At 38.1% G+C, this 10,245-nt stretch overlaps 1 long non-coding RNA gene across 1 annotated transcript; it reads left to right on the top strand.

Moving 5' to 3' along the window:
- Positions 1-7,513: 7,513 nt before the first annotated feature.
- Positions 7,514-9,594, top strand: LOC142629115 (uncharacterized). Its single transcript, XR_012843026.1, has 3 exons — positions 7,514-7,627; positions 8,232-8,283; positions 9,339-9,594. It is a non-coding gene; the product is annotated as an uncharacterized LOC142629115 (long non-coding RNA).
- The last annotated feature ends 651 nt before the right edge of the window (positions 9,595-10,245 follow it).

A 10,245-nucleotide genomic window follows, 5' to 3' on the forward strand; every position in this document is an offset into this window, starting at 1 on the left:
TGGTTGTATCGCACGACGATAGGCTGTGATAGGTGGTTTCACAGTTGCTTTTTCTCCATCTCCACTAGCATCTGCGATTGAGAGTGACAATGGCTCCGACAATGATGAGGATGAGGATGCTGGCTCGCCTAGTGATGATGAGATGTCTACTTAATGTACTTACCCTTTTGTCATCCATGACAAAAATGGGGAGTAGTTATGAGATGAGAGTAGTCATACTCATAGGGGGTTAGTTAGGAGATAGGGGGAGTGTTCTTGAGTGTTCATGAGGGATGTAGTGAGGATTTTGATGTATCTTTTTCTTCTTTCTAGTTTAGATACATTGTTCCTGGACCTTAGGTCTTGTGACCATTTTGACATACATTGTACTTATAATTGATTTATAAATTTTCATGTATGTTATTTCACCTATCTCTATATGTGTTGTTTCTTTTCTCTTTTTATACACATATTTCTTATTTTATTGTATGCAATCTTTTATTTATGTTTCACACAAAGATGCCTTGATGAGTTTTGTTTAAGTGTTTCAGAAATACGGGTTGTCAAAGTTTTCTTGCCATAAACTCTCTTCTTGCAAAGCTTTTCAAGAGTTTGTGTTAGGATAGATTTTATTGTACTTAACAAGTGAGTATGAGTTGAGTGATTTATGACTTCTCTCATATGTTCATTTGTTTGTTGTGGTTTTGTCACGGATTGCCAAAGGGGGAGATTGTTAGGACATATGTGATTGGATGTTAGGAACATATGTCAACACTTTATGTATTGGCTAATTCTTTGACAAAACACACTGTACTTGTATTTGGATAGATCTAGGATGTGTTTAATATTTCAAGGAACAAGAGTTCAAGTCCAAGTATTGAAGCCATGTAAGTCTGTCCAAGAATCAAGTAATTAAGTGTTGGATTTTAAAGCTCGACAGCTAGTATCTATCGAGGTTTAAAAGCTGCTGAAGCCCATGGCTCGACAGCTAGCTCGATAGATGGCTATCTATCGAGGTTTATGAAACTCAGTTTTTCTGGACTGTTTTTCATCCAATTTGTGAGTATGTGTTTGAGCTTTCTTTCCTCACAACCCTAAACATATATAAGGATTATTTTAAGGGCCGTATTAGGTGACACAACGAAGAGCACAATTGCACAAGAGCATAATTCTCAAGTGTGACCGGAAACCTAGTTTGCCCTAGTTCTTGAAGAAGCTACCGTGTTTGTACATTGTAGGATTTTGTGACCGAGCAACTTTATGATCTTCATGTGTTGAAGAACAAAAGAACTTTGTAGCCAATATCCTTCTCAAGTTGGTGATCAAGTCGCGTACTAGGATTCGCGCATCTTTTGGTTAGTCACATACTGGGAGCCGTGCAATACAAGGAGAGATTGTCACTACAGAACAAGTCCAATTGGGTATTGGGGTAAGGGTTCAACTGTAGTTTGGTATAAGGTACTAGGATTCCTTTACTTGTAACCACTTGTTTTGATAATAGTGGATTCTCTAGAGTGGTGACCTTAAAATCACCCAATGGAGTTTTTGCCTCGGAGGTTTTCCTCATTCATAAACAAATCACCGTGTCAAATTTGATTTTCGCTACATTTAGTTATTTGGTGATTTTTTTGTGCTACCACGCTCATTGTATGTAATTGAACCTAATTAATTGGCTAATTAATTGGTTAATTCATCACAAGAGGTCAATACATTTTTGGCCTATCAAAAAGTATTTGAGTTTTCAAAATGCCTCTCTTAAGATTTATATTCGACGGCAATAATTTAATCCTATCTCTTTTGCCTCAATAGTGTTAGATTTTTCAAAATGCTTCTCTCTTAGGATTTATATTCGGTGGCGGTCGTTTAATCCTATCTCATTTTCCTTAAAAGTATTCGAGTTTTTAAAATGCCTCTCCCTCTGGATTTATATTTGGCAGCGGTCGTTTAATCCTATCCATCTCTTCGAGATTTATATTCAACGGTGGTTGTTTAATCTCTCTTTGGATCATTTAATCTTATCCATCATTTCGAAATTTATATTCAGTGGAGACCATTTAATCTCTTTCAGGGTTTATATTCGGCGGCGGTCATTTAATCCTATCCATCTTTTCAAGATATATATTTGGAGGCGGTTGTTTAATCTCTTTTAGGGTTTATATTCAGCGGCAGTCGTTTAATCCTATCCATCTTTTCAAGATTTATATTTGGCGGCAGTCAGTTAATTTCTTTCAGGGTTTATATTCGGTGGGGGTCATTTAATCCTATCCATCTTTTAAAGATTTATATTTGGCGGTGGTCGTTTCATCTCTTTCAGGGTTTATATTCAGCGGCGGTCGTTTAATACTATCCATCTTTTTGATATTTATATTCGGCAGCAGTCAGTTAATTTCTTTCAGGGTTTATATTTGGTGGCAGTCATTTAATCCTATCCATCTTTTCGAGATTTATATTTGGCGGCGGTCATTTCATCTCTTTTAGGCTTTATATTCGGCGGCGGTCGTTTAATCCTATCCATCTTTTTGAGATTTATATTTGGCCAGTTGTTTAATATCTTTCAAGGTTTATATTCAACGCCGGTCATTTAATCCTATCTATCTTTTTGAGATTTATATATAGCGGCGGTCGTTTAATTTCTTTCAGGGTTTATATTCGGCGGCGATCGTTTAATCCTATGTTTCCAAAATTACCCTCACTCAAAATTGTATTGTTCTCACATTTTCATTCTCTCAAAATTCTCTATCTTTATCATGCATAGTCTCTCAGATTTACCTAGATTTTCTTAGTTTTCATAGTGTTTCATGTGTTTTCATAGCATCCAACATATGCAAGTTCGCCTATTCTACTTAAGCACGTGAACAGATATATTTTCCAACATCATCATGGCGTAAATGATATAAAAAAAAAACATATATGCAAAAATACCAAAAATAAAATAAGTGCTAGCATGCTTTCCTAGTTGCATTGCTACTAACATATTTGCAAAAATAAAATAAAATAAAGAGAAAAAGGAAACAGACACTGACCTCAAGTGCAGAACAGAAGGCTAAAGCTGTGAACTGAAGCTGAAAGCTAGACCTACTAGACCGTGACTTGCTCCAAAAAATATTTAGAAGTGAGAATTCAGAGAAATGAGGAAGAAATGGTCAAATTGAGGCTTTGGGGCCTAGTTCTCCGGACCAACTACAACAGCTCAACCTTGTCAGGTAAAACCGATCTCGATCCATGAACAACACAGTTTCCGCACGCAATTTTGGGGCAACAAAATGCGGAATCATGTTCTTTATCCAACACCTCTCATTGCACTCGAGATATTAGATAAAGAAGGGTCAACTATAGATGCTGTATTTTATTTGCCCTCAATTTGCATGTCGAACCCCGAAAATTCCAAAAATATTATCTTTTCTCCTTGGGCCCGCGCAAACATCTAGATTGGCATAGTGCAACCCGTTTAGGCATCGGAACACTCGAAGTGCCATTTTAGGTTAAATTGATCAAAATGCCTCTAGTCAACCTTGGGTTGACAAAAAAGTCAAAGGTGGTCAAAATCATCCCAAAACAACATTTTTTATGCTTTTACATCAAACCCGAGCTACTGGGAGATTTTTGTCAACTTTGACCAAGTTTGACCCGACGTGGACTCCAAAGAGCACCGAAAACTCTAAGTTTGATTTGACTGTCAGAACGGGTTGGGACTAGTGCCATTGCAATTATTATCAAATTCTCTTTTCAATGACTATTCATTAGTCAAAATCGGAGTTAAAATAGTTGAGATATCCAAAAAATCGTGCAAAGCACATCAACATGCTTTCCAAGGCTATAACTTTTGATCCGACTGTTGGATTTTCAATTTTTTTAGTGTTTAGGAAACTAGACATCCAGATCTTTCCAAGAAACCAAGATCAACTCAATTCAAGTCCGGGAAGACCTTCAAATGTGCGCTCGAAGCTAGACTAAAAAAAGCCAAAACTGCTGAGGTAGGGGTGGCCGACAGCCCTTGTGTGGCCGCCACACATTGTATGGCTGCCAAAAGCTAAAGGGTTAGTTTTTAGCTATAAATGCTTCTAGACCCCTCATTTTGCAAGAAAAGTAGATTTTGTGCAGTGGGCAGAATCTCTCTCTCCTCTCTAAATTCTCTCCTAAACTCATCCAAACACCTTTGATTCTTCTCTTTTCTCCACATTCACAAGGTAGTGTTCTTGCATCCAATCTTTCTCTCCTTGGTTTCATACCTTGGATTTGAGGTTTAGGGGTGGTGATGTAGCTTTTTAGCTACAATCCATACCCTTTTCTTTCTATAGCTTTTTCCTGTTCAATAATATGCTTTATTGCTTTTCCTAGCATGTTCTTACTTCCTAGCACATCTTTATGGTTTTTCTAGCATGTTTCCTTGCTTTTTCCATGATTTATCGCTTTGATGTTGTTGGCCTAGCCTTCTTGGGCTAGGATATGTCTAAATTTAATATTTGTGCTTAGATTTACATGCCTATGTGTTCTTCGCCATGTTTATGCTTAGATCTATGTCTCTTTAGGCCCCATGTCATGCCCATGCTTATATCCTTGTGTTTATGTGCTATGTGCCATGTTTGTGTGCTTAGACCTATATGTTGGTTGCTATGCCATGTGCTTCTATAGCCCTTTTTTCCTTGATATCTCTCTTTCTTGTGTTTTGGCCCTTATTGGTGGGGTATAGATTTAGATCTCGGGGTCTAGGCCTACATCCACACACTTAGGCCTATATCAAAGGGTTTGGATTTTTTCCTTATATGTATATCTTTGCTTGCTTGCTTCTATGCTTTATGTCAATGTTGGCTTCTCTAGATCTAGGCTTTGCCACGCTTTGCGCCATCCATGGGCTTGTGCTTGTCAGTCCTTGGGGCCACTTGCTTGTGTGGTTGCATCCATCCCTCTTAGGGCTTGTTTGGATGTAACCACTTGTGAGATACACCTCCGTGGTGTTGGTGTGCTTGATACACACTTTTTTCCACTCCGTGCAATGTTTATGTGCTTGCCTTGCTTGCTTTGTGCCACCCGTCTGGTTCTTTTACATCTTTGCACGTTTGCTTCTTTTACATCTTTGCACGCTTGCCTACAAGTTCATGCATGAGTTTGTGTGTCGTCCATACTCCAATCCAATAGAACTACGGACACTCGATCCAAACCTACATTTGTCCTCCTAGGACTCCCTCTTTTGTTTGATTACATGCTTGATTGCCCTTTCATATGCTTAGCATGCTTTTTTTACCCCTGTTTGGCTCTCTTTGTTAGTATGTTCTTTGCATGCTCTCCCTATCTCCTTTGTTTCTTTCTTTGCTTGTCTACTAGCTTGTATTTTTTGTCTTTGCATGTACACGCATGGAGCATGGACACTTGGAGCAAGGTTGCGACCTCCTAGGTGGGAACAAAAAGGGCAAAGATGCAAGCCCAAAAAGGCAATGATCAGTAGATTAGGGGGCCTAGCCCTCCAAAGTGGTTTTCTCTTTCTCCCTCTCTTTAAAGCCTCTTTTCTAAAGCATGTATTAGGGTTCCCCCTCTCCTTGCACCCTTTACTTTTCCTGCTCCTTGCTTGTTCTGCATTCCCTGGGTATGACAAAGTCTATTTTACATTTTTGATACCTTGCTGTGCCATACCCTTGGAACATTGGCAATGTTTGATTTACTTTCCTGCTCTGTGTGATAGCATTGTTCATGATGTGCATGTGTGTGTGTGTGTGTGTGTGTGTGTGTGGGTGATCGTGCACTTTGTATGATGGATTCTCATGGTTACATAAGTGACCCTCTCTGTAAGTGCTCTTGTCCTTGTGGCATGAATATGTGCTCAAGGCGATTGCTGTAGGTGCATATTCATGTCATACTATGCGCATAGTCACCGTAGTGTGATCATCCCAATCCATGTCACCAAGTGACATCGGTTTCCCCATGTATGCGCCACATTAACGTGTTTAATGCTTTGAGGGGTTCCGGCTCGTCCTAGCACGTGCACGTTGGCATGCATTGTATACATAGGCACAAAACCCTACTAGTGTGCCATAGTGCACCAAACGCAAAACTCTGCCGGATTTTCGCTGTGAAAATAGGGCATCCTCATTGCCATATTCTCACGTTGAAAGCTTGGTGAGAATAGCATTTGATGTTCTATGACACATCTGAGGCGAAGCGCTGTCGGATTTCCACCACAAAAATAAGGCAAAATGCTACTAGATTTTCGCCGTGGAAATTTGGCAATGATTCCAAACACACTTGGAAAGCATCAATCGAGACCACACCCATCCCGAAACCAAACCTCAAAGACCAATGCATTCAAAGCCCCAAAAACTAATGCCAATAGCTCATTTTCAACTACCGATGTCCTTATGATTTTACCAAAGCAAAGGACTGTACACGGACAAACGTTGTGGAGTACCTAATACATTCCTCACACGTAACTAGACTTTTGAACTCAAGAATCAAGATTTTTTTTATCCATCCACATTAGATTTGGAAAAATGCTACTTTTCTTAGAGACCAATCACACCTTAGAAAAACTCAATGATTGGTGGTTACTTCACTTGCCCTTGGTAATTTCCTTAAAATTGACTCATATTCCAATCACACACTCGAGGTACGACACACCTCCACCACTATATATTCTCACACCGATTAATAGGCGTGCGAGCATCGCCATGATGGGTGGTCAAATAGCCGCGAGGTATCGACATAAGGAAAGATGTGAGGTTAGCACGAGAAAACTGAGAAACCTCCTTCGCACGTCCAGCCAATCAAAGAGCAACACGTAGCCACAAGCAAACTTGTAGGTTAAGGCGCATTTAATGCAACATGAATGGTGTCCAAAAATATAAATCCTCATCAAGACAAGTACAATCCGACAATATTCCTATAGTCATCCAAAAGACCCACGAAGGAATAAGGGAGCAATTAACGAGTACCAACATTACAGGCTTGTCATACAACTGACTAGCATTCAATCTACAGGCTCGTTTATATAGATGATGAACATACAATCCACAGGGTCGTCCATGAGAGGACGATCATACAACATTTATAGCGCAGTCATTAATGGCTTTGTAACCGACGAGATCTAATGGCCAGAAAGGCCAACCATAAGCTAGTCCAGCCTCATTTAAGCTCAAGCATACATTACAAAAGACAGCCAAGAAATCTATTAAGAGGCTGTCATCAATTACACTCTTAATGAGCCCCCCAACAACTATACTAATGCTATAAATAAGCCACTAAGCACCAGGAGAAAGGTACACAAATTCAAACATACAGAATTACATTTTCATTCTCTGAGAGATATTGAGAATTCTACTGACTTTATCATGGGAGATGTCACGTCCCTGTCAGCTAAAAAAAAAAAAAAGAGGGAGAAAGGTCAAATTTTTGGGTTCCCACGTGCCCCCCACCTAACCCCACTACCCATTATTCTCCACCACTCATTTTTCTCTCATTTCTTCTCTCTTTTTGGCCAGCTCTCACCTTTCTTTCTCTCTTTCATTTTTCTTTCTTTTCTCTTCTCACTTAAACACACTCAATTTCAACTCACCCGCCAGCCTCCTCTCCAAAACACACCATCTCATCATCATTTTTCCGGCAAGATCACCGGAAAAATTCTTAGGAACCCATAAGCATCTTCATCATTTTATTTGAGGTAAAAATTTCTAATCTTTTGGTGGATTTTACACTTTTGCTTGAGGATAATTTTTATCTAAGTTTTGATAATGATACCCTTGTGATTTATGAGCATTGGAAGTGATATTTATGTGTTTTTATGTATGAGTTTTGTATTGGTGGAATTTTTGATGAGTGGGTATATATATTTTGTGCTAAAATGGCTATTCAAGGTTTATGTATGGTGGAAAAATTTAGGGGTTTTAAGATATAATGTATGATGGTTGGTAAATTTAATTTTTCCATTGTCATTGGGTTTATTTGGAGTTAGTGAAATTCTAAATTTCTTGTCTTGGAGGATATGTTGATTTTTGCTTTCATGGGTCTCTTAATGACGTAGTGTAAATCTTATGAAAACTAGTCATAATGTTAGAGATATTATGAAATGGGTTAACTTTATAAATTGGAGTTGATACCTTGTGAATAAATTTGTTGAGAAACTTTGAGAATGGTATATATTATTATTGATGAGGTTAAATAGTAGGCTTGCCTAATTAAGTGTTTATTTGGCAAATCCTAAATTTTGGTTAGATACAATTTCAAGTTTTAGACTTATTGTGATAAGTTTACTTGATATTGTTTAGGTTCTAGCTAATCTCCTTGGAGCTTGGAGAGTTAGGCTTTTGTGGTTGCGAGGTAAGTAGCTTCTTGATGGGATATTTTTGAAAAATTACCATATTTCACAAATGATGTTTTTGGGTCAAACACATTTTGGAAAATTATATATGGCTATATGTCTTCTTAAAATTGTCGTGTTGTGACCCTATTACATATTATTATATATAAAAATGAATCATATTTGGTATTGCATTTGGGGAAATGTATGAATTGTTGATATGGAAAAATGAGCATCTTTTATTTAATCTTTGATAAGGAAATTATGGATTCTATGGTATAATAGAAAATTTAAAGATGCTTATCTTGTCTTAGTACTTGAGAAATTGATAGAAAATCTTTTTGGCAAGAATGAAGTTGAAAACCTTACAAACTTTGTGGAAGTAGATTATTTAAGGTTTTTCTAAAATTACTTGGATATAAACTATGTGTCTCAAAGTAATGTAACTTGTGAGCATTATGTAGTTTTAACACCATGCCATGTGTGATTTCCCGGTGATCACCCTATATGGTTTTCGTAGTCTTTGTGACAACAGAATCAAATCTAGGTCAGTGCTCTTTCACTTTGGATGACGCGTTCTTCCCTGCTGTCCATGGGGGAAGAGGTTCCTTAATTATGTGTGGGTGAGGCTGCTGTCCATGGGGCCAAGAGACCACATGCAAGAGAGGGCCTATTTGACGCGCTCTCTCTGCTGCCCATGGGGGGAGAGAAAAACCTTGAGGGTATGGGTAAGGCCGCTGTCCATGGGGCCAAGAGTCTGCATACCAGAGAGAACAATATCATGCCAGTTGTGAATGGGTGGATCCCCTAACCGGTATATATGGTAGTGTGGTATATTATTGTGATAATTTATCTTATGTTAGATATTATGGCTTTGGAATTTATATTGTTAGTGCTCACAGATTATAGTATATTGCTTCAAGGTAGTTACTTAGAGAAATTTGGTATTTCCTTATTTAACCATTCTTGTCATATTATTATTATTGATGATAAAACTTGCATTTCCCCCACCCCCATTAATTATGCTACTTACTGGGCCCTGTCTCATCCCATTATTTTTTTATAAACTTTTCAGAGTAGGCAACAATATTTTGAGACATCTTTTGGTGGCTAATAGTAGTTAGACTAACTACTGATGGAGGCTGAACTTTTGTAATGGAGTTATTTGATGATGTACATTTAGAATAGGCTTGACTCATTCTTTTGTATATTATAGTGGTTGTGACTATATTCCCTTTGATGGGACAAGCTATTGATATGTAATTATTATTCAGACCTTTATTCTTTTGTGGCCAATGGTCTTTGTAATTAATGCTTAGAGCGCTGACCTACTTTGAGAGTATATTCAATGGAAGTATTAAGATAATTCTTGATGTTGATACTTGATAGGATTTATGTGGATTGAATTGTCAAAAAGTAAAAATTTACAAGTACTTGAGATGTCTTTCTCACGTTTTGAACCCTTTGGGGTTCGGGGCGTGACAGGAGAACCGTTGGCTAACTCCACTCTAGTGTCTTTTTCTCTCATCTTTGCAGGAAACGTTACCTTATCATAAACTCTAACAAGACTATCGACTGACGACCATTTTTGGCTTCATCAAGTTTGAAATTTGAGCTTCTATATAAGAGCAACCACATCAGCATGTGCAAAGTCTTCTAAAATAGAAAAAAGGTACACATTTTACACATTTTGAGCAAAAAAGCACTCACATCAATGGGTGTAAAAATGTATAAATATACACATTAACTACAGTAACCGTGTATATTTACATGGTTACTGTAGCTCATCTATCTATTATTTTAGATTTTTTTTCTCTCTCCTTCACCTCACTCTCACCTCTCTCTTGTTCTATCTCAGTCCCTCTCCTTGTCTCTGTTGCTCTTAGATACTTCTCTTCAAGCTCAGATCCTTTTCTTCAATTTGATATTCCGGCTAGCCAAAATGATGCCGTTGGAGCAACATCCTTCGCCTACACCGCTCA

This window comes from Castanea sativa, chromosome 1, assembly GCF_040712315.1.
Source record: "Castanea sativa cultivar Marrone di Chiusa Pesio chromosome 1, ASM4071231v1".
NCBI lineage: Eukaryota > Viridiplantae > Streptophyta > Magnoliopsida > Fagales > Fagaceae > Castanea > Castanea sativa.